This window comes from Schistocerca serialis, chromosome 9 (genome assembly GCF_023864345.2).
Source record: "Schistocerca serialis cubense isolate TAMUIC-IGC-003099 chromosome 9, iqSchSeri2.2, whole genome shotgun sequence".
Lineage (NCBI taxonomy): Eukaryota > Metazoa > Arthropoda > Insecta > Orthoptera > Acrididae > Schistocerca > Schistocerca serialis.
Window position 1 is genome coordinate 44,288,410 of NC_064646.1, and position 26,185 is coordinate 44,314,594.

Here is a 26,185-nt window from a genome sequence, read left to right on the forward strand (position 1 = left end):
GAGTTTTAGAGCGTGGCCCTCTGCGTGCGATATATCTCGAAGTTGGTCCTGTAGATATCGATTGCTTCGCTGCGACTCACTCTCATTACATTACATTTTTATTGTTCCATTTGATCATTTGTTGTACAAGGTATACAATATGATATTGGACAAGTCATTGTGATTTACAATACATGTTTTTAAACCATACAACAATATTTACATTGATTTAGGCTTAATATTATCACAACTTAAGGTTCAGCATCCACTTGTTATCGACAACAATAGCAAAGAAGGAACAACTGAAACATGGTATGCGTCCCCAGTTTGCCAATTTTTAGAAAATAATCTCAGAAAGACACCCTTCCTAACCTGTACCAGAAAGTATTCAGAAAATATCAGAGTTCTAAACGTACCGATTTTTCGCATGGCTGGCACTCTTCCTCATTACTGATAAGCAGAGGTTCTACTTTGAGATATAAAGCACGCAGTAACTACCATGTTTTTTTATTATTTGATCTTGCATATTTCGAAACTTTTATGCTTTTTTCATGCATATTTTAAGGTTTTATGATGCATATAATCCGGTCACTACTAATGAGACTGATAGTCGATCACCATAACATATTTCTTGTTGAGGATATTAAAAAAAAATCTCTCTTTGCAAAGCACTCAGATAGCAATCTGTTAAATAATAACAGCTACATCATTGTTTTAAATAAGAGTGATTAATATTAATGTATCTGTAAAGTGAAGGAATAATTAAGTAAATTGTTCTTTTTTGAGCATGAGTTGTTATGGTGTATGTTAAAATATCTACTCAGCTGATATGGGAAAACCAAATGTGAATTTAAATTTAACTTTATAATTCTAATAATGTAATAAATTGATTGTTACTGAATAAAAAAATAATGCTATGAAAGCCTTATTTGATTCCAGACACATTACATCTCAGTAACATGTCCAAAGCCATGCACAAGGTGGTGCACTTATCATTAAAATAAAATTTATTTTAATATGTCACTGCTTGAACAGCATCATGAAATTTGGCACACACAGTAACAAAAAATATACGAATAACATACTTTTTTCCAAAACAAAAAAATCTGACCGAAATTTTCAAAATTAATAAATAATTTCATCTCAGCAGATTCAGCATTGTTATGAATATCGCCAATTAGCAGATACTTTTAAGGCATGCAAGAAACTGAATAATATGGTAAAAATTTTAGGTCTGCAAGTCAAATAGTTATTGAGATACACTGATTTTAAGATTTCAAAATGTAACAAAAATCACATAACTTTGGAAATTTTAAAAATTAATAAATCAAAAATAAAAGGTCTATGGAAATTTTAATTTGGGCTCTTTCATGCAAACAACTAGAAGTGCACAAAAAATTATCAAAATGTGAGGTGTCAAGAACCAGAAAACCGGTTGATTTCACACGGACCGGCAGCCGACGCACATTATCATAATCCACTATCCATACCCTTCAAATACCGGCACCTCTAAATTTTGCAGTTCAGAACTTTCTCTTAAATGCGTCCTTTGGCTTTTTTTGAACATATTTGCCACAGACTGCACCATTTATTGTGACTTCCATTACTGCAGTTTCAACTTTTAAGCCACTTTCAAACGGTTGAGTCACACGCTGAAAGCACAGCAGTTTGTCCTGCAGTGGTCCCGGCCTCTATCTCTAACAGACCATGACCTATTTCAATATCTACCCGAGCTGCTCTGTTTCGTGCTTTGCTTACTTCTCAATAGCTAACTGCACCTACTTGCCCCTCCCCTCTTGAGACAGGTTTATAAGGCTGTAGACAATCGTCCACAGTGTTTCCTTGGGGGATCTCTTGCACCGTACTACATGTCCCCAGACCCCACTCTCCCAATACCACTGTGTTGTCCTGAGTAATATTCAGATACTCTCCCAATATCAGTTTGAGGCGACTGTAACCTACATCTAAAGATTCATAGCAAGGGGCACAGACAGAAAATCTTGCAAAGTTATTTTGAACATGTTTTCCGAACAGTGGAAACATTTTAGCTCTTGTAGCTACAAACACGCCTGACACAATCAGTGTAGAGACAAGGATTAGAGACCATGATATCATAGCGACTTTGGTTACTAAAGTTAATAAATCAATCAAGAACGATAAAAGGATATTTCTGCTAGAAAGAGCAGAAGACAGTTATTAACATACCACTAACACAATGAACTGACATCATTTAGTTCCAATGCGACAGATTGTAAATCATGTTCTCGACAAGTAAATGTCTAGTAAGTGCATTAAGGATGGAAAAGACCTACTGTGGTTACGCAACGAAATTCGGAAAACGCTGAGGAAGCAAAGGCTGTCGCATTCTTGCTTCAAAACAGAACGCGCAAATGGCGACAGGCAAAAGTTAACAGAAATTCGTACGTCTGTAATAAGGAAGATCGATGTGCGAAGTTTACAGCAACCACCACCATTATACCTTGGCACAACATATTTTGCCGAGAGCCAGAGAAAATTCTAGTCCTTCGTAAATTTGCTAACAGGGTCTAAGGCTTCTACATAGTCCCTTGTTGACCGGTGTGGTGTGGCAATAGAAAATGGCAAAAGAAATTGTTCACACGGGAGAATCGTACAAATATATCATCGTTTGACCATTGCACAGACTCGCATATGGAGAACATAGTGATAAGCATCCCTGGTGTAGATAAACAACTAAAAGATTTGAAAGTAAATAGGTCACCAGATTCTGATGGAATCTAGTTTTACATAGAGTACTCTACCACATTGGCCCTTATCTAGCGTGCATTTATCGCAAATCTCTTGCCCAGTGCAGGAAGAAAGTGCAGGTCACTCCAAAATATATGACGGGTAAAAAGAATGGAGCCGCAAAACTACAGACCAATATCCCGACATCGGTTTGCTGCAGAATGCTCGAATATATTCTCAATTTGAATATAATAAATTTCCTTGAGAGGGAAAAGTTTCTGTCCACAAACCAGCACGGTCTTCGAAAGCATCGCATGTGTGAAACTCAGCTTGCACTTTTCTCACGTGATATCCTGCGAGCTACGGACGATAAGCAACCGGCGGATTCAAAGTTCCTACATTTCCGCAAGGCATTTGACACGGTAGCACACTGCAGACTGTACGGAATAGGTTACCAGATGTGTGAGGGGCTCGAAGCCTTCTTAAGTAACACACCCGAGTATGTTGTCCTCGATGGCGAGCGTTCGTCAGACACAAGGATATCGTCAGGAGTGCCCTAAGGAAGTGCAATAGGACCGCTGTTACTTACTATATACATAAATTATCTGATTGACAGAATGAGCTGCAATTGCAGTTGTTTGCTGACGACGCTGTGGTGTATGGGAATGTGTTGGCGTCGAGTGACTGTAGGAGGATATTGGACGTCTTAGACAAAATTTCTAGCCCTAAATGTAGAAAACAGTAGGTTAATGCAGATGAGCAGAAAAAACAAATCCACGATGTTCGAATACAGCATTAGTAGCGTGCCGCTTTACACTGTTACGCCTATTAGTTGTATAGGCTAAAGTTGCAAAGCAATATGAAATGGTGTGAGCATATAAGGATTGTAGTAGGGAAGGCGAATGGTCGACTTTGGTTTATTGGGAGAATTTTAGGAAAGAGTGGTTCACCGCATATAGGACACTACTGCAACAATTATTGAATACTGTCGAGTGTTTGGTATACGCACCAGGTCAGATTAAAGGAAGACACTGAAGCTAAACAGAGGCGGGCTGCGAGATGCGTTACTGGTAGGTTCGAACACCACGCAAGTGTTACGGTGATGCTTCAGGAACTCAAATGCGAATCGATGGAGAAGCACCACTGAGAAAATTTAGAGAACCGGCATTTTGAGGCAGACCTCAGAACGGTTCTACTGCCGACAACGTAAAGTTAGAGTAAGGAGCACGAAGATAAGATTGGAGAGGTTAGGGCTCGTGTACAGTCAGTCATTTTTTCCTCGCTCTCTTTACTGCAAGTGGAACTGGAAAGGAAATTAACAGTAATAGTACAGTGTACCCTCTGCCACGCACAATACGGCGGTTTGTGGGGTACGTATGTAGGTGCAGATAGATACAGAGCGCTCGGAATGCAGTGCCCTGACGTCACTCGCTTGGCAACCATACCGTTTACCCCAGTTTCGCCTTCCTCTGTCCTGTCGCCTCCTCCACGTCACCGTCATTACATGCTGCACAAACTCAGCAGTTCCGGTGCCCGTGTACAGCATTCCCGTCCTGCACACCTGCTGACCAAATTCGAGCCGTCAACCCTCCCTGCTGCTCTTCGCCTTCTCCTCTAACCTCACCCATATGGAGCTGCAGAACTGTAATGCCGGCACGGCGTAATCAGCTAGCACATGTAGCTCCGTGTTATGCGTGCGTGCGTGTACTCCAGCTCAAAAACGTTCTGTAAGCTATAAAATTATCTTTACTCCTAAACAGAACTATTCATTTCTGTCATCATTTGACACTCCCTGCTGGATAAAGCCCACTCAATTTTTTTTTTTTACACGCTTAGTTACCGAGTAAAGTTTGTATACCTATTTAGACTGTTCAAAATGGTTCAAATGGTTCTGAGCACTATGAGACTCAACTGCTGAGGTCATTAGTCCCCTAGAACTTAGAACTAGTTAAACCTAACTAACCTAAGGACATCACAAACATCCATGCCCGAGGCAGGATTTGAACCTGCGACCGTAGCGGTCTTGCGGTTCCAGACTGCAGCGCCTTTAACCGCACGGCCACTTCGGCCGGCCATTGAGACTGTTCTTATCATTAATAATATAAACATACAACCCCAGAAAACAATTTATGTAACACATACTGCTCACAAAAATTCAGAAGCAGCATTTGAACAATCACATCGCCATTATCACCGAAATGGTATCCGTTCCGAAATTTTAGTTTTTATTTTAATACTCAATCCCCTTAAGATAGTGTCACGGAAAGACAAGGTTAATACAATGTGGTCAAATTGCACTGAGTGAATTAGGTGAGGAAATTAGACGCTAAAAGTAGTGGATGAGTTTTGCTGTGAGAGCAGCAAAATAACTGACACCTGGCATTGATAGGATATAAAACTCGGGAGTGCTGCTAGCAAGGAAAGCACTTCCGGAAGAGAGAAATTTGCTAAAACTGAATATAAATCTAAGTGTCAGAATCTTTCTTGAGAAGTTATTTGGAGTATAGTTGTACGAAAGTAGGTGATTGACATTTCACACAAGAGCGGAATAAAATCTCTTGAAATGCGGTGCTCCCCAAGACTGTTTAAGATTACGTGGATAGATTGAGTAACTAATGAGAATATACTGAACTGGCGAGAAAAGGAATTTATAGCAAAACGTGACTAAAAGAAGGTGTCAGATGACTGGACACATCCTGAGACACCGAGGCGTCATCACTCTGGTAATGGAGGCAAATGCGAGTATGTAAGAGTAGGCAGGTTCAAACGGGTGGGTGGTTGCACAGATGAAGGCTTGCACACTGTATTAAACGTCTTCAGACTGAAGATCATAACACACAAAAGTCACTGTAATAGCAAGTGTATGGAAGTACCTGTCTGACATCCCAGCTGTGTTCGTGTCAGGTGTCAGGTGTTGACTGTCACGTGAATGTAGCAGTTTCTTTAAGACACGGGTGACATGCTGACACACTCTACAGCCTTGCCTATGATAGCAAATTGGGGGAAATCAATAATGAATTAGCTGTCTTGTAATGGGATATCTATCACGTAATTGCCATTACGTGTTCTGTCCCATTCTATTCGTAACTGAGCTTAAAGTGGTAACAATGTCCTGCCACCACCTTTGTGTGGCATGTGTTCATTAAACAATACTTGCATAGTATTAAGTCAATTATATCAGTTGGCATTACCGTCTAAACTTTACCTCTGCACGTTTTGACTCTAAATCAGTAAGTATTCTGAAGTAACTCTAGTTGCTGCCTTCAAAGCTCCTGGCCGAAGCTGCCACTCCCCTCTCTTGTACTGACGACATTAAATATGCAACCATTTTCGTGCAAAATACATCTCTTTTCTAAATTGCCTTTCTGGTTAATATCCTGCAACCACACGTTCTTTTAAGCTCGAACTTGCAGCTTTTTAGAGCATTGCCAACTCCTGTTAACTGTATCCAACAATGAACCGTTCTGTCAATCTTAAAACTATTGCCATTTCTGAAGTACAGATAAACAGAATCTTTATAACATCACTAAGGACTGACATCAAAAATGCCCATGGGTTGGAAAGGAAGACTGATTTTAATGTTCTGTGACATTGAGGTCATTAGAGATGGAGCACGAGCTCCAATTGTGTTGAGGATGGGGTAGGAAATTGGCCGTGCTCTTTCAAACGAAACATCCCAGCATTTGCCTGGAGCGATTTACAGAAATCAAGGAAAACCTAAACCCGGATGGCTGGACATCTGTCCTACAGTGGGACTCCGGTGTGCTAACTGAAGTGCCTGAGATGTCTGCTACCTCGCGTGACATGCTGCTTGCACTGTTAGGCGGCTTCACAATAGGTGAACACAGAGATCCTCAAAGGAACTAGGAAAGATGTGTGATAATTCCTTACAATAATAATATTCCTATTATTTCAATTTGGAATACATATGTTATTGATGCTTGTTTATTTATCCCACCCAAACTGACCTCTACTATTCATCTATTTGCGTGGCCCACAGGTCGATGCAAGCTAACCAAATAGTCGGATGGTTTGTACATCGTCTGTCAAAACTGTTCCGAGGCTGATTTCGTGTACGTGGCGTGTAAGTGAAGTCAGAACAGTAATTACCGTGGCAGCTTGAACTAACAACTGTTTTAAGGCTCATTTACGCTGGGACAACATCTTAAGACACTGTGGAACACTATGGAAATATGGCGTGTGTCGTCTTGTAGTATGCCGCAAAAGGCAATATCTTGCGGCCTATGTTGCACACGGCAGGTTAATTTACATCAAAGCAGATATAGTAAAACAACAGATAAGCATTTGATCATTCAGTGTTAAGTAGCGAACATGCGACCGCAGAGTATCAACATTACTGCATCAAAAACTCAATGCAGCAACATCTCTAAATGTAGACAATCTCCAGAATGTTCTGAAGAAGAGAAAAGTGGTGCAAAGTTTTTCCCATACACCTTCACTAAAAAAATAAATAAATAAATATAAAAAGAGCTATGACAGCCCCAACTTGACTGAAATGCAAAACGTGGAAATAATCATCAGGGATGATCTATATGATCCAACAACAAAAATGATAAAGTGCAGAAATTCAGATGACGTACCGACATTCAAGCTAATGTGATGCACAAGTTGAACAATATTGAGCAAAAGACTATTTTGACAGTTTCACTTGTTTGTATGAACATTCCGTGCTTGTACTTTAGTGGGGTAGACTACGTAGAACACCAGAGGCATTAAAGCCACAACAGTACTAACCCAGTATTGAAACTTTCTGGACTTGCTGGGTAAGTGCCAGTGGCATATTCGTGTTATTGTAAGACAGCTCATACTGAAAGACTATAACTATGCTCAGAATCTCATCTGAAATGCAAATTCAAACTATTTGCTGGAGCTGATCGCTCACTGTGTTCAATTATTGTGAAGGCCTTGGCTTGTATAGCTGCGAGTGCTTGGTTGCACTTTCATGTCACAAACAAACATGACTGTGCTTGAGATACTATTTAATATCTTTGGGAGGTCGTACAGGTATACATAATATTTCAGAAACAGAGTACAAATTATTTGCTACATACTCCCACTCATTTCTCCTCGCAGCTGTTCTTAACATTCGTCGACACCAGTTTAAGTACTTCATTTTTATACTGTGCCACCACTAAGAGGATTCGACGTGTCCACCACAGTACTATATCCTAGCAACTATCCTCATTCACATAACATTACTGTCACAATTTCCTTTCATTTGTACATTGCCTTCAGTGAACTCCGTCACAAAGGAGAAGCTTATGAGATGTTTGATGAGCCAAAGTATAGGTCAACATGGCACAGCAGCTAGAAACTGCATTAATAAGAATTGGAGAGTGTCAAAATCCACACTAGCAAGGAACCTCTTCGAGTGTAGTAAAGTAAGGTTGTAAAAGGCCAATGATGTTTACAGCATTCGATGCCCCTATACACTGCCTACCATGCAGCCACAATATTGGCTGCTAATGGCAACAAGGGGCGGGACTGGACGTATGCAATGGCGAGCACAGCATGAACAGTTGAACTGTTTAGTTGACGGATAACTCATAACAGTGCTAGTGGTGTTGAACAAAGTAGAGCAATGGCATTGATAAACAAAGCAAACATTGCATTATATTGACAACAGTTGCCGAAGTTGACATTTCGTCAGATAGGAACCCATGGAATTTCACACAGCGAGAAAGAAGTGGCAAAAGAAATATTTAGTGTTTCTACAAAATGCATCAGTGGGTTGTGTGGTGTATAAGCTCGACTGTGCAGACAACATGCACGAGGAGTGCAGTGACACGATAACTGCTTAAAATGAAAATGATATTGAAACTGATGTCGAGCCGTGTAGTTCAACATCCTTGTTAGACAGGGAGCCACAAATCCAGTCTCCAGCGAAACATAGTACAGGACAATCACTGAACAGACTTCGAATAAGTCGGCAGCAGTATGAGTGTGTAGTGCATACCAAAAACTACGCATATTCGAGGGAAGGCAGGGCACACTTGTACCAAAAACTGGTATCTGTGCATTTCAAGGATGCTCGATACAGTTTACACAATATGCACAAGAGTGACTTTCTACATTATGTACATCAAATTGTGAGCAACATAGGTTACAGTGATGTCAAGGAAAGCAGTGGATGGCTGCATAATTTGAAATAGTGCTACAGAATTAGGAGACGTAAGATAATGAAATTTCGAACAAAGTGTCAACTTGATGTTGCACAGCAAACTACGGAATCGGCCCAAAAATTTGTCGGTAATATAAAAAAAACCTATCCCACCATTCAATAAGGAATTATTTTTCAATTCCAACCAATCAGCACTTGAAGAGGAAATTTATAGGAAAGGAACTCTGGAAATTAGAGGTACCGAGAGAGTTTTATCAAATACAACAAACATCAATGTCTTAACGCATTTGTACACAATTACAATGCCTGTTAGTATGGACAGTAAATTGGCCAGAAAGTTATTTATTGTGCTGGCAAGAAGTTGGAGATGTTCTGCTCCCAAAGATTCTTTGTTGTAAGCGTTGATCTTGCAAGGGCAGTATGGAATATTTACGTCACAGCAAGCAAGAGTGGGAAAAAGGGCGTAAGAGAACTAAATTATGTTACGAACATTGGTTTTGGCCAATAGCTGGTCAAAATAACTTGCTTTTGCTTGTTTCCTGGTCTGCATATAAAAATCATACTTGTTTATAGCAAACTATCCCTTCTGAAAAATGTGTGAACTGCAGTTCATACCACCTGGAAACACTGAACAAATTCAGTGTCTGTATGTATCAGCAGCTACACCAGTTTCAGAAGCTGCACAGCAGACTGTTGTGCATTCAGCTGCATGCCATCACTCTGTTCCACCAATACAACTGTATATGCATTCTTTAAGAGTGGATAGATGGCTAAACCTCGTGCATGGTTTGTAGCTCCCAAGGAGTTCGCCTTAGATCGTGATGGTGTGAACCTTTGTGATCACTGTGGCGGGGCATTTTTCATTCAGTGTATGTGGTACAAGTTAATGGTTTGTTCTAACATTCGATAATGACCATTTTGTTAAGTGTAATACATATACCACACACAAAGTTGATCTCTGCACCTTATAGTAAATACCTGTCTCACTTTTGGGATCTGTCACTACCTGTCCACTCGATTGTGAGTGACCTGTCGATGGTAAGGCTAGGTGCCCTGTGCAGCAGAGACAGGGACCAAAGAGTACTCCGGGAGTTATACTGATCCTCCTTAAAGACAAGTTCGAGGTGCTTCTTTCACTGAAACTGAACCAGTGGGACTCGCATCTCCTGTTGGGAAACCTGCTGTGGTCTGCGTCAAGATACAGCAAATGCAAAAAGATGGGGGCTTATTAATCATCGGCACTTCAAAAGTGTGGCGATTAATGTTAGCCCTTGGGGAAATGGCAGCAAGGGACAGAAACAAATGTGTATAATTAAACGTACTGAGGAGGCTATTCTGGCAGCCAATGAGGGAACACAATGCAACCAACTGCAGATAATGGCAGACGTTGGAACACATGACGCCTGTCATCTGAGCTCTGAGGTCATACTCTGACTATTCCAGCGATTGGCACAGGATTCCAGCGATTGGCACAGGAAGTCGAGAAGGCCAGCCTCGCACATGGGATTTCGATGAGACTCACAATTTTGGCCTGCTGGTTCTCTCAGCTGAGAGGAAGGATTGTATCAGATACTTGAAGCTTCTGTGACAAGCTAGGCTGCAACTTTCTGGACTTACGCCATAAGGTTGAGAATTGTAGCTTCCCTCTAAATTCGTTAGGTGTGCACTACGCTTCAGAGGCTGCTACCCAGGTAGCTGACAGTATGTGGGGTGCACGCAGGGGGTTCTTATATCACACAACACTCCATCCAGAAATCAAAAATTTTAGTTCTATTTAAGGGCTGTTATTGGCACCCAAGTTAGCCAGTCACTCGTGGATGGGACAGGAACTGAAACTGAGGTAGCAAAACGAAAATAGAAATCATTATAGCCGAAATATTAGTCTCATGAGAATCAGCAACTGTACTAATAGGAGGGTCATTTCAAAAGACTGGCACACTCTGCATACACAGCTGTTATGGTAGTACGATCAAGTTGAAATTCACATCAGTTGAGTGAGACATTAGGCATGACAGTCGTACATACATTTGTTAGTTTGCGTGGCTGTTTCCTGAATAATTCAGTTTTAAAATGGAAGCTGAAAATGAGTGGGGTCACCCTTATTAAACAGAAGGACAACAGTTTCTGAAAACAACTGTTGCACTTAATGAAACCTGGATACGAGATTTTGAGCCAGAATTGAAGCATGTCATAATAGTGGAAAAGTTCTGATTCTCCACACCCAAAAAAATTCTGCAGCCAAAAATTGAAGGTGAAACCGATGGTGATATTTGCGCCTGACATGAATGGAGTCATATTGAAAACAGAGTGCTCCAAGGGATGTCTGTAACAGGTGTATGTGACAAGCTGTTTCTGCAAAATGTTTTCCATCAAAGAAGACCTGACATTGCAGCAACTGGTGTCTTAATTTTGCACGATAATGCGAGACACCTTAGTGCCCTGCCAGTGAGAGAAATGCTTGAAAAATATGGATGGGAAATATTTCCCAGCCCATCATACAGTCCTGACATGAGCCCACCAGACTGACTTGTTTCCCAAATTGAAGGAACAGCTCAATGGGAAACATTTTCTTACAACTGATAAAGCTTCCAGTGAGATGAGATGAAATGAATAATCAGAAAACTCGAGGATGAAGGTGCCCTGTGTGGACTGCAGAAGTTCCCAAAACCTTGGGAAGCTGTCGTAAACAAGAAAGGAAATTATATTGAAGTCCTATAAAGGCATTTTGTAAAATAAATTGCTTTCTTTAATTCTGTCTTACAGTGTGCCGAATTTTCTGAAATACCCCTCGTATTTAAAATAATTCTCATTTTTTGTTCAGTCTCAGCCGCATATTTTTTAATCATATTACATGTTTGAATCACTCAGGATCATCTTCAGACCTAAGCAGTTGTGTCAACAACCCATCTTGTCTATTCAGAATCTCATTTCAGAGTATTCTGATATGAGGTTCTGAATACACAGCACGGGTTGCCGATGCAACTACTCAGATCTGAAATGATCCTGAGTGATCGAAATCTGTTACCTAATTAAAAATGAGGAATTGAAACTGAACAACAAATGATAGTTATCTCACAAACCAGAAATGTTTAACTCTGTTTTCATATCTTCCTTTATAAAGAAAAAACCCAGGAGAATTTCCCCAGTTTAGTCCTTATACCACTGAAAAAATGACTAGGACTAATATTTATTTAGTCTTAGTGATGTCGGAAAACAGCTGAAATAGTTAAAATTGAACAAAGCTCCTGGGCCTGATGGAATCCCAATCAGACTCTATGCTGAATTTGTGGCAAAGTTAGCTCCTCTTTTAACTGTAATTTATCACAGATCCATATATATATATATATATATATATATATATATATATATATATATAAAACAAAGATGAGGTGACTTACCGAACAAAAGCGCTGGCAGGTCGATAGACACACAAACAAACACAAACATACACACAAAATTCAAGCTTTCGCAACAAACTGTTGCCTCATCAGGAAAGAGGGAAGGAGAGGGGAAGACGAAAGGAAGTGGGTTTTAAGGGAGAGGGTAAGGAGTCATTCCAATCCTGGGAGCGGAAAGACTTACCTTAGGGGGAAAAAAGGACAGGTATACACTCGCACACACGCACATATCCATCCACACATACAGACACATACACCTGGCTTGTGTCTGTATGTGTGGATGGATATGTGCGTGTGTGCGAGTGTATACCTGTCCTTTTTTCCCCCTAAGGTAAGTCTTTCCGCTCCCGGGATTGGAATGACTCCTTACCCTCTCCCTTAAAACCCACTTCCTTTCGTCTTCCCCTCTCCTTCCCTCTTTCCTGATGAGGCAACAGTTTGTTGCGAAAGCTTGAATTTTGTGTGTATGTTTGTGTTTGTTTGTGTGTCTATCGACCTGCCAGCGCTTTTGTTCGGTAAGTCACCTCATCTTTGTTTTTATATATAATTTTTCCCACGTGGAATGTTTCCTTCCATTATATATATGCCCAGTAGTTGGAAGAAAGCACAGGTCACACCCATCTACAAGATGGGTAGTAGAACTGATTGACAAATCTATACCGTGCATTATAATTGGCATTGATTTGTTGTAGTCTCTTAGAAAGTATTCTAGCTCAAATATAAAGATGTATCTCAAACAGGATGACCTCCTCCATGGCAACCAACAAGGATTCCAAAAACATTGATCATGTGAAACCCAACTCTCCCTTTTCACACATGACATACCGAAAGCTTTGGAAACTCCAGGATGGAATGTAACAATATTATGAAAAGCATAGTTGCTACTCACCATATAGTGGGGTCTGGCTTCAGCTTCCAGAGACTGTGGTCAAATGTGTGTGTGAGAGATGGTTTTGCATGAATGTGTACATTGTCTATTTTTGACAAAGACCTCGTTGGCAAAAGCTGACTTTCTGGCGGTCTTTTACTTGTGCCTATCAGTGATTCAGCATCCCCGCTTACAGTGAGTACCAACTATCCATTTCATAATACTTATACTGAAAGTTTTGTAAAGCATTCAGTTAGGTGCAGTGTTTCTCAGTTTTTGAAGAGCAATTGACTCGGTACCACCTCTACACTCAGTATCAACAGTGGTCATATGGGGTGTCAAGCAATATTAATGACTGGATTGAGGACGTTTGATAGGGAGGACGCAGCACGTTATTTCGGATGGAAATTAATTGCCAGATGCAGAAGTAACTTCGGTTGTGCCCCAGGCAAGTTTGCTGGGACCCTTGCTGCTCATGTTGTATATGAATGACCTTGCAGACAATAGTAACCTCAGACTTTTTGACGGGATGCAGTTATCTCTACAGGACTACTGCCTGAAAGAAGCTGCATAAATATTCAATATCATCTTGATAAGATCTCAAAGAGGTACAAAGATTGTAAAATTGTGCACTTCACTAAAGGAAAAAAGGTTGGAACTAGCTAACTCATACATGTCATACATTGTAGGGATATGAAAAGGAATAATCACATTCATTATGTTGTGGGTAATGTAGTTGATAAACTTCAGTTTATTGGTAGAATACTGAGGAAATGCAGTCTACAGAGGAGCTTGCATAGAAACCACTCAAGGTACCTATCCTAAAATATTGCTCGTGTGTGGGACCTACACCTGGGGCTATTGAATGTATACAGAGAATTGCAGCACGAGTGGTCACAGGTTTTTTGACCCACAGGTAAGTGTCAGAGAGATGCTGAAGAAACGGAACTGGCAGACTCTGGAAGATAAATGTAAACTATCCCGAGAAAGCCTACTTAGTTCCAAGAACTGTATTTAAATGGTGACTAGGAAAGTACTTTGTATCACTCCCACGAGAATAATATTAAAGCAACTAGAATAATATTAAAGCAACTACAGCACATACAGAAGCATCATTCTTCCCATGCTCCACATGTGAATAGAACGGGAAAAAATGTTAATGACTGCCATGCACTTTAGTTTGGAGAATACTGATGCAGGTTGCAACTTGTGATGTCCCAGCATACAGATAACAAACAATATGGGATACAATTGCTAGAAGCTAGTGAAGTCTATTGTCTGTAGCTGGATTACTTTGTAAACTGCTGGAAAATGACACTGTGTGGATGTAAAATTAACTGTTATGAAGATGGGCTGACAGTACAGTTTTGCTCTGCTTTGTGTGTTTTAATTATATGTAAGGACACAACAGTGATTACGAATCTTGTTAATTAATTAGGGGTGTACAAATGGGTGAGTGTTTAATCGAGGGATCACCAGCTTTGTAATCTCCTACTAACAAGACGGTCTCCTAATTAGTCAGGAGTTCTTGTAAGCACTATATGCAATCTAGTTTGTAATTAGGAATAATAATTTTAAAGAGATTATTGCCACACTTCTTATGCTTTGATTTTATTGCTAAAATGCTGGAAACTGTATAAAAAACGAAAAAAAGATCTTCTTTATGAATCATACTCTTCACTCTAAACAACAAAAATTTACATACATTAACTGTTGTACATACAAAATCAGATCACAGAATTTACAGTGCAAATAACATAATTATCTTAATCAGGTAGCCTGTAACAGGTATGAATATATAATTTTTATCAAAATGATACCTGCAAATGAATAATTCAATGAATGATGAAACTTTAAATAAAAATGATCTCCCCCCTCCCTAAATGTATGAACAGAAACAATATAAGCATACTGTAAATAAATTGCAGATAACCGCTGTGTTATAAATCTACTACTTTTACCCTCAAGCAATCTCAACGTAAAACATCCCCAAAACCATAAAGTCAAGAATAATTATTTTGTGAAACAGGGTGCAAATATCATAGAAAGGAAAATATCTCTCTTAAGCTTGACAAAAAGTGTATCTGTCCTGCAAACATGTAATTAGATAGGAATATAACAAAACTTGGAAAGAATTAAAAAGTATGAGATTAAAGCTCTTCACTGAATATAATTATGCCACAAAAAGTGCAGATACTTATCTACAAAATAAATCATCCAAAGGTAAATTAATATCTACAAATATGTCAACTAATTCCATTCATATATCAGACCATCTATTAAACCATAACATTTACATTTTTCTTATCATCAGTTAAACACTATTGGATGTTACTGATGACTGACACTTGCTACAAACAAACATTGAATAATGACTGCACAGAGTCAATTTAAACATACTTGTAAATCCATCATTGAAGGGGCAGAAAACTACTGTTTCTGTAGAGTGTGTGTGTGTGTGTGTGTGTGTGTGTGTGTGTGTGTGTGTGTGTGTTTGGAGGGGGGGGGGGGATTCTTCTTAACTGGATATAATCCATCAATTCAGTTAACAGTGCAAAAAATGTAGCTGTTACTTTGTATGTTAGGTGGATGTAACAAAGTCGCCATTTGATGCTCTGGGATATAAAAATAAAGACAAACAGCACTTTGAAAAATACAGTTAATTCTGTGAAGGAATACTTAAAATCTTATAACCAATGAGGAAGAAATTTCTCTTTCACTACAGTGTGGAGATCACTTAAAAGTTAGGCTTTTTTTGATCTAATTCAGTAATATTTATCATTCAGTTAAAAACAACAAGACAAGCATTTTGTGACTGCTCTTTTCATAAATTCCTATTGCTCTTATTTCACTGACAACACGCCCCACATCTAAATATTGCTCCTTGGAAAACATTTACAAGATAATTATTTTCTGTAAGTAGAATATAGACTTACAAAAACGTCAGTCACAATCATTACGTCAAATTATATGTTTAAAATAATTTCGCCAATTGATTACTTCTGTTGTTACACAATTTCTATAACACTCAACAAAATATAAGAAATTTATGCTTGCAAAATGATGATCATCAACAAGTAACCCAATATGTCCACACCTACATGCAAACTATATGTTACTACTACGCAAAATAACATAATTTAAAACTTGGAAAGTATCTTCTATTCCTATGTGCCCCCCCCCCTCCCCCCAAAGCTGTATTTAACAGAAAAGTCGATGACTCCTCAATCAGTCACCTTACAGATGAGGTGTTGATCAGCAGATAAACACACACAAAAAATACAGATGACAGTACTGCACGTGTCCGTGTGTGTGTGTGTGTGTGTGTGTGTGTGTGTGTGTGTGTGTGTGTGTGTGTGTGTGAGAGAGAGAGAGAGAGAGAGAGAGAGAGAGAGAGAGAGAGAGAGAGAGAGAGAGAGAGAGAGAGAAGCTGAGCTACGGAAAACTAAATCTTATTTGCATCCCTAATCACTGCTTAATGATTCTTCAATAAGCTGAGTTTTTTATCTTAAAGCCAATGATTGAAGTAAGAGGTCCATCTACAATTTTACCTGGAAGACTTATACAGTAAACCCTTGTTTCAAAACACAACACTTGCTTCTCTTTATAATGTACTTATTTACCATTCCTTACAAAAATTAGAAATTGAATTTTTTATATTTTAATATAACAAAGAGAAAACATTAAATGAAATTAAGCTTACAAATCACTCAATACAATATTTTTCAGTTCTTTTATTTCTTCTTCAAGGTATTAAATATAATACTGCTGCTAATATGAAAATAATGTTCATACTGAATACAATCTTCAGTGGGACACCATAAAGTAGAATAAGGTGGATTCTACTTTCAAAATAAGAAATCTGATGAATAAACAAAATAAATGGGTGTTCAGTGCACTTAAAAGTTTTTGTGTTCATACTGACTTCCTGGGAACTTGGTGCTGATTTGTAAACTCAAAACAGTACTTATGACACAGAAGGTGGCTGGAGGGGAGACTGTAAAAGATTGGCATTCAATCTTGTCAAACATCATGCTCATGAAGCAGAATATTGTTCATACCAAGGTGTTTATCACCACCATTCATTATACGCTTGTGTATTAATGAACATAGAAAACCCAATATGCATCCTGTATGGGGGAAAGAATATTAGCAAAATGAAATTCTACCCATAATTCCTACATTTGGTAAGCAAATATTAAATTAGAGAGCAACATAATATAAACTGGATGAAAGCATGCAGGTGTCTGACATGCACTGTATACTCCACTAAAATATCTGCATGTAACTGGGTAAATCTTTAAACTTTACTGTTGGAGTAGTACGCTGAACTCTGTCAATCTACATTCAGTACTTAAATAGTAGTTTAAAAATGTTAAGTACTACAAATTATACATCATTTTCACAACCAACCAATAGTCTCTGATGATCTAAATAAAGATAATCTGATGAAAAATTTAGAAGAGATGTAATAATATGTCACTTGTCTGGTCATAAATCAAATAAAATGTGTTGCACTACAATTTCAGAATATACTGGTTTATAATTTTCCTTATCACCTTATTTAAATCTGGAGAAGACTCTAACTCTTCACAATTAACATATGTATAAAATATTAATACTACTTTTGCCATTGATAATTCTGTCCTTCACTTTATCAATGGCCACTTACATAGGACATTTAAAAAGAGGAACATTGCACAGACTGACTTGTCACATTTAAAAAAAAATGAACACCAACTTATCCCCATGGGACAAAATGCTTAAAAAAATTGTAAATCTTGTACGAAGAAAACAATATACACTATACATTTTTTTGCAAAATTTGCAATCTGTGAACCTTTTACATCACACTAAATATATTCTTTGGGTCATTCCACACAGCAGTTGCTTTGCTATCATGATGGAGTTATGCAATGTAAGTCACATTGAATTAGTATCTCCAAAAAATTTAAGTGAAATTATCAATTCAGTTATGAAAGGAGGTAAGAAAATCAGTAATGTGTACAAGACTCAGTATCTGGAAGTTGACAGATTTTTGTCTTACACCATACTGACAAACATTATCAGGTCAACAACAATACTAGCAGTTGGTATACTGTTGAATTCCTAACACACACAATATCATATCTCATCCTTTAAAAAAAAGTTGCATTACACAATGGATATTATAAATGCAGGGAAATAATAACCGTTTAATATCTTATCTGCAACACTGTTCATCAGGTTTTTTACCACAATAGAAAAGTCTGTCCCCAAGGGAACTGCATAATTAAAGCAACACAACTGTCTCAGCGATGGAAAAAGAAATTGTCTTCTTCAAAACTATCATGAAAACAATATGTACAGTGATATAAGAGTAATGAAAGGGTAGTTTCCTTCATTAAGTGCAAAAGTACTATCTATTACAACATTTCATGGCACATCTAAAAATTATGACAAGTGTTCATTATAAAGGTATGCACATCACTGCCATTTCTTGTTAGAGTTACTGCAGCTGCTATTGGTCATGTGAACTTTAATACTTTGACTTTGGTACTCCAGAACAAAAAATTACAAGAAAACACACCTGCTACATGTTTCTGATAAGATAAAAACCAGCCTTGGAAACTAACACAGGAAGTTATGGCATGATGGATGCATGTATAAAAAATTCATGGTTTCCATAGAAATTAATTTTATTGTTTCAGTGGCTTCCATTTAAATTAAATTTATGACCAACAATATTTACAAAAGTATAAATAAAATCACAGTATCACAAGTCACTTCTTCATCTAAAACATACAATAATCTATCACTGAGCTTTTTAAAATGGAAATATATCTACCAGTGTTCATACTTTTTTTTTTTTTTTTTAAAAAGAAAAGAAAAAGCTGAACTTACAATTACAAGTGCTCCCTTCACATTGTAATACTCCACCCTGAATAAGTACTTGCATTGTTAATAGACACTGGGCAGATCTTCCCTCTTTTAAGAAGAACAGAAATGCCAATACAGAAGAGCTGCTCCAGCAACCAAAACACACATTATACTGAGATCGAATTAGCAGATTGGAGAGAATACTACAGTTCACAAGCAAATAAAGGCTGCATTTCACGTGCACTATAATATGCAGTACTGAAGTAAATGACAGTGAGTCGGCATGACAATCTAAAACAAAGAAACTACCACTGTAATGTGTACTAGAGAAGCATGTGCTAATAGCATGACAACTTTGACTGACTCCTGGTACTTATTTTACATACAAATGAATGAAATATTAAACAGTTAAAGCACAAGTGTTATTATATATATCCAGTAATACACGAAGTCTGTGAAAAATGAATTGCTCCTATGGAAACTGGAAATGAATTTCACTCTTTACAAATACTGTGTTGCTTTAATTGCGGTTTCCCTACTAAACATCACATAACATATCACATCTTCCATCAACGTATACACGAGCACTCTTGTCTTTTCAGCACAATATTTGGTACTGCAAACACAACTCACTGCATCCCTCCTTGGTCCATGAAATCTGTTAAGTAAAAAAACAAATAATGTAGTAAAACAACGAATAGCTACCTCTGGATAACTGCTTTAAATGTCCTTTCATTCAAATAAATCACCATGTTAAACAGCTGTACTTTGAAATGCCACTCCAGGATGAAGAAAAAACTTGTACAATACAGAGTACATGTTTCTTACAAATGACTAAAATAACAATGGGGTCAAAAGGAATAATGGGTGACTCCACTTTCAACAAAAATCAGTCACATAGTCTCAAATGTTCATTTCAGTGTCTTACCTTCCCTCTTCTATAGTCATTCCATGTAAGATCAGCCAACTTTAGAACTGGTCTCCACTTAACCAAATGCAATTTTATTAAATCTTTTACCATAGTTGCAGGGACATCTGAAAGGAAGTTCTGTAAAGTTTTAGCACAAGATGTGCTGTACTTTTTACACCAGAGCCATCAGCTTGGAGGTGATTCAGCCGATGTGCACATCATAGCGAGAAATCTGCAAACTGGTATTTCTGCTCAATATTTGTTATTTAGTTCAAACATAACATATACAAGGTCAATGAGGCAGCACATTTTCCACAACTACCACTCAAAGTGGGAGAAAAACTTATCACACGCATGTCATCCGAGTTCCGACCACTGATATCTTCACCATAGATCTTTTTATGTCATCATGTTTTCTTATTTGTTATTTTATTATTTTTTAATTAAGAGAGTTGATGTAAGACCACGTGATAAATATTAACTTTCAAGTTTGTTTAGTTACTGACTGTGTGTATTAAGTGTAATTGTCAAATGTGACCAATGTCCAAGGACAAATATCTCAAAATGGCGGTCAATGATTTCTTTCCCCCCCTGACTAATTTGGTTCGAAAGAGCAGATTTTTAACTCTTGGGCACTTGTATTTGCTTGTTGGTGTCTTTTGTTTAAGGGATAATATTCGGTTTCAAATGTAAGCAACTTTGGCAAGATAAACATTTAATGTAAAGGAATGTATAAGAATCAATTTATTATTAAGGCCACAGAAACAGGAAACTTGCATATGTCCATGGTAGTTTTGCTGCTACCAGTCAAGAAAAATTGGTAGTAGCTCTGTTAGTGCCAATTAAAAAAATTAATAATAACAACCACATTTGGTAACTCCATTTCCAAGGTGCCATGCCCAGTAGCCATTCAAGAACAATCGCAGGTGGTCTCTTCATACAGGATCCCAAGTCTGAATAGGATTGCCTTGCCACATTCCCAAGCCTCTTACTGGGTTTCTAATTGGGTTCTCAAGCCTAAGTGTGTGTTTGGCAAGTTAATAAACCTACTTCTGGGTTTCTTTAATTTTTCTTCAGTATCAAATAAAGTTTGCTCGTGGTACTTGTACAGGCAACCCGCAATAGTCTCTTCTATCTGGCCAACAAAATGAACATTCAGGGCCCTTGGGATGCATGAAGTCTACTAGCACACCATTCTGTTTAAGTGATACACTGTACGTATTCGCAATCCACCTTTTATTGTCATAAATACAGGCTATGTATTGTTTTTTCTCTAAAGCAATTTGTGATAGATTAGTCAATATTAGCTATAAAAGATGCAGCATCATCTGAAACTTTGCTGATAGAAAGTCATTTTTCCTCAGCCATCACAAATTGGTGATTGTGTAAAACAAATTGTAGACTATGTCTTGTTCCAGAAATGATTTTGCCATTTTCAAATCTTTATTCTCGTGCCAGTCATAATTTCTACTTCAGCCTTTTCAATGACAAAGTACTTGATTCTATTCACGTTCTTATCACAAAACCAGATGAAGTCAAATGGTGCCAAAATTTGTGTTTCTTGAAGAATATGCAAATCTTCAAATTTTTGATATCTGTACGACCTCTGTAATTAACTGTGATAATTAATTACGACTGGGTGTAAAGTAGCCCGGCTACTGTCCCAATGGAAAGGTTGCACATCATCTTACACCACAAAAGAATAGTTTTCTCCATTAAAACAACAATTTCTCTTATTTTCAAATCGAGTTTGATAATCTGCGAATGGTGGCTTTGATGCTTCATGGTGTAGTGATGACATGAGAGGCTCCACATTTTTCCTGTCAATTCAGAAATAAAATCTTCCTTTCCCAGCTGTTTTGTGTTCAGTGTTTCTCTGTCAGTGCGGACCCACCAATTTAATTCAATAATACCTTCAGGATCACTATTTTTGAAAGAAATTTGAAAAATAGTTCAAACGCGTCTTCCCCAGGGCAGTTTTCGCAGTGATCGAGTGTGCAGTCTTTTGATTCTAAGCTACAGACAATTTTACATGCAGGTATTTGTAACCTTCCTGCATTTAACTTCCATCTATCATTAGCTTCACATTGTGATGCATTGTACACACACAAATGGAACATTTTCCAGGAGAATCTACAAGCGTATGCCATTTGGGGACATAATTCACAGAATTTAGAGAATCCAATTTCAAGTCCATTGTGGTCTTGATAGGTGATAAATAGTTCTGTCAGGTTACAAAGAAATAGTCATCTCTGTCTCTTGATCTTCTGTCCATCAGTTCTACTAAAAACACAATCTTTGATTCCAGGACACATCCTGCTATATTCATCATCTTCAAGGACTTTTTTCCTTGCTTCCTTTCAGGCAGTGCAAGATTTCCTGTTTCTTTTTTTAACTTCCTTCCAATCTTCACCATTTCTACTTGGACATAAACTGCGGATGCTGTTTTTTTCATTGTCCAGCTTTTGGTTCCAGCATCAAAATCTGTAGCTAAATCATTGCTGCTAACTTCCTGAAACTCGACATGAGAAGCACCAAGATCTCTCAAGCTCACATTCACTTCTTCAGGTACTCCCATATCCTCACTGTAATCTGATTCAGATGATGACAATGACTTCAGGTTAGCATTTGGTTCCATTCTGCATGCTATACAAAGCTTCTGGCCAGGCTACAAACAATTCTTTGTCAATTTTTCAAGCTTCATTTATTAGCTGAAGGCTTTTTTTATATTGTGTTCTTCTTCAAGAATGGGTTGCAGCAAGGAGTTTGTTGTGATTCATACTTTGTTAAAAACACGTCTTCGTGCTACCAGCAAATCTTAGTCTGTTTATTGATCTTTACTCCGGAGTGGTGCCTAATCAGCTCCAATTCATTTTATCTGGAGTAAAATACTTTCAAATGACACTTTGCTGAATCACCCACCAGTCCAACTGGACATGAAATCGTGGCATAAATTATTCCACGTCCTGGGAGTGTATGGCATGTTAAATTTAGCCATTCACAATAATTAAGCTTGCTAATTAATTCTCATAATTAAGTTGAATGAATAGTGTAAATTATCAGTTTAAGTTTGGATGTTAAATTCCTGCATTGAAAAATATATTGATCATTATTTTTTTTTTTTTTTTTTTTTGTCCTCAAAAATAAATTGATTCTCACACATTTATTTACGTCAAATATGCATTTACTGTGACAAAGTTGCTTGTGTTTGACAATAAAAATCTGCTCTTTCTAACGGAACTAGTTGAAAAATCATTGACCATCCTTTTGAGGCATTTGACACCCAGAAGTAAGTCAAATTTGACAATTACATTTAATACACCCAATCTAAGTCCAAATATCTCAACAACTAAACAAGCTTGAAAGTTAATATTTGTCACGTGGTCTTCCATCAACTTTCTTGGGATAAAAAAGCCCAACATGTTGACATAAAAATGTTTTAGGTTGGAGATATCAATGGTTGAAATTGGGATGGCATGCGTGTGACAGTTTTCTTTGCCCACTTGTGCTGCCTTATTGATCTTGTCCATGTTATATTTGAATTTAGCACCAAACATTAAGTAGGAATACCAATTTGCAGATTTTTCACTGCAACATTCAACTTATACAGCAATGTCAAACATGATGATTTATTCACGATAATATGCACATCAGTCGAATGACCTCCAAGCTGGCTGCAGCTATGGTAAAAACTGTAACAAAATTGGAGATCGTAAGGTGGGAACCTCTGGTTGACTTTGAATGACACTATTGTATTTTGAGGCACTGAAATAAATTGGCTTATTTTAACTGATAGTGGACAATACTGTTAACAGTATATGAAAATGATTTGGTAACTAATTGGAAACTTTTTAAAAAACTATTCTAAATTGCAATGAAGTTTGACATTTGGTATTACCTAGCACACACTAATTCATAAAGTATATACCCTAAATTCAAATGATTAATCCTTTCTTCAGCAGAAGTAAACAGCAGAACCTACTCTTGTCCAGGAAGTTCTTTAAGAAACAAGAACAGAAGAAAAAAATTTTCTGTCATTGCTACCGTCAAGTAAATGGACAAGAAAAGAAATAAATAAAACAGATATTAAAGACAACTACCTGAGTGCAAAAAACTGTAGTGCCAGTTTTCATCACTACCTGCTCTTCCACTTTACACAGTAGTACATGGGAAGATGCACAAATGTACTGAATAACAATTATGTTGTCATTGAGACAATACTATTATGAGCAATAAGTAATATCTTGTATTCATGTACCCACTTATAAGGAAGGAAAAGCGCACAGAAATCATTCGCAATCACACTAGTTTTTATTACTCTTGCATATCTAGATTTCTCCTATAAATAGCCATCTTCAGTGCATTTGAGTTACAAGTCAACAAACTTTTGGCAGCATGTATCACCACATGATCTTACTAGGGTATAGGCAGAAGGAATCAAGGAATCAAAGTTGGTTCGCTTTTAAGGAATTCCCAATTTTAACAAAAATTTCCTTTGGTCCTAATGAAATTGGAATAAGAAGAAATTTACTGAAATTCAGTTTTAATTAAACTCACTTTTAAGAAAAGGTCTGCTTTTAAGGCAAAAATATCAAACACTTTGTAAGCTAAAACCCTGTTCTGATAAAACTCATTTGAGAGTTTGTGGCTACTCCTTTCGTTTTTGAACCAAGATGCATTAAACAACTGATAGGGAAAATGTCTGTAATTCACTATCAATTCTTGTTGTCACTAGTTTTTGGGCTATAATGTTGAACAAATGCCAATTTCGCAGTAGGTCACGTGATACGACCTGGAAGAAAATGTTGCCATTAAGCAACATATAGACAGTCAACAGTACTGTACAATAATAGTGCATGAAATTACTGAAGTTCTTCCTAGACTGCTAAATAAAAATGTGCAACCTGTAGTCTGGTCCAAAATTTTGCAAGATCATGACACTGTTGCTGTGGTAACTGCTCTACTTTCTTTCAAGCAGAACAAGAAAAGACAGATAACAAATTTAGTTGAACAAGATAAATGGCTATGATCTTTCCTCTTGTTTCTAAATCATTTTTGTATATAAACACATCAATCAACACAAAAAAGATGAGAGATTGTCCTTCATTGAGGCACGGGAGAGATGGGCAAGAATACAGTCAATACTGTGCACATAAGGCACACTATTTCTCAGGTAGTGCAATACAACTGAAAAGTTTTTGATCTGTTCAATATTACAGCAGGATCTCTCAATTTAACCTACACACACTGAATATTATAGCACAATTGCAAATAATGTGCAGTAATACTGATTGCTTAGGGGCCTCTGAGGACTAAGAAAGCATGCCAATCGCTTTGTGTTAATGGAATTTTGAATTCTACACTGTGAAAATTTTCTGCAGCGACACAAAGCAAAAGAGGAAAGCTTGAGATTCAGCAGAAGCTCAATTATTTGGGATCATGAATACATTCAAAATTAAATCACTGTGTACAGGGCAAAGAAACATGATTTGACAATCTTCTTTGTGCGGTACAAACTGAAAAGTAAGCAAGCATTCCTTAATGCAGAAAATCACAGCTATTCAGGGACAAAAAGGGAGAATGATCATGTTTCATCTTTTATAGGCATTTGCACACCTTCAGACTAATTGTGTAGTTCAAGTCAAAACATTCACAGTTATCTGAAGTGTGTATTTCTTCCCTCACAGAGATAAGGATGGTAAGAAACTGAAGTTTCATTAACAGTGGCAATAAGCTATAAAAACTGTACAAGGGAACAGCGCACTTTATCATCACTACAGAGCAGTCTCTCACTCAGTGGAAACGCCAGATTTTTTTTTAAAATTTTCCCCTCTCAAGAACTTAGGCCTATTCAATTCAGGGACAAAAATTTCACAGAGGCAAAGAAAGAACGACAACCTTGCTGTGTGATAATAGTAGCGCAGCGAAAATTGCCACTACGACCAACATGAAAATTTTAAACGCAGAGGTGATTTAAAAACATAAATCATTACCACAGACAAAAAATCGAGATGGTGCAGCAGGAAGAAAGATCATCCTAATTACACTGACAGACGCCCTGTTCACACTCAGGTAATGATTCTCCTGAGTATCACTGATGATGTATTTAGTCTTGCTAACTGCACAAGTCACCTTCAACATTTGGACCAGTAGAAGCTGCCTACAAAATGGCTGTTGTGCAGAGGTCACCGATTTCACTCCTCAAAAGAAAGGACTCAATGAGAAAGAATATTTTACAGGCTATACACTTGTTTGTTGCTGCCCGGGATAGTGTAAATCAACAGACTGTATTGAACCAATTTACAATTGTTGGCTACGGGTCT

The 26,185-nt window shown here is 37.7% G+C and overlaps 1 protein-coding gene across 2 annotated transcripts in view; it reads right to left on the bottom strand.

Moving 5' to 3' along the window:
• Positions 1-17,616: 17,616 nt before the first annotated feature.
• Positions 17,617-26,185, bottom strand: part of LOC126419189 (protein strawberry notch) — a 299,812-nt gene continuing 291,243 nt past the window's right edge. For both annotated transcript variants that reach the window (XM_050086323.1, XM_050086324.1), the window contains one exon: positions 17,617-19,610. The gene's annotated coding sequence lies outside the window, so the exon portion shown is untranslated. The remainder of the gene's footprint in view (positions 19,611-26,185) is intronic.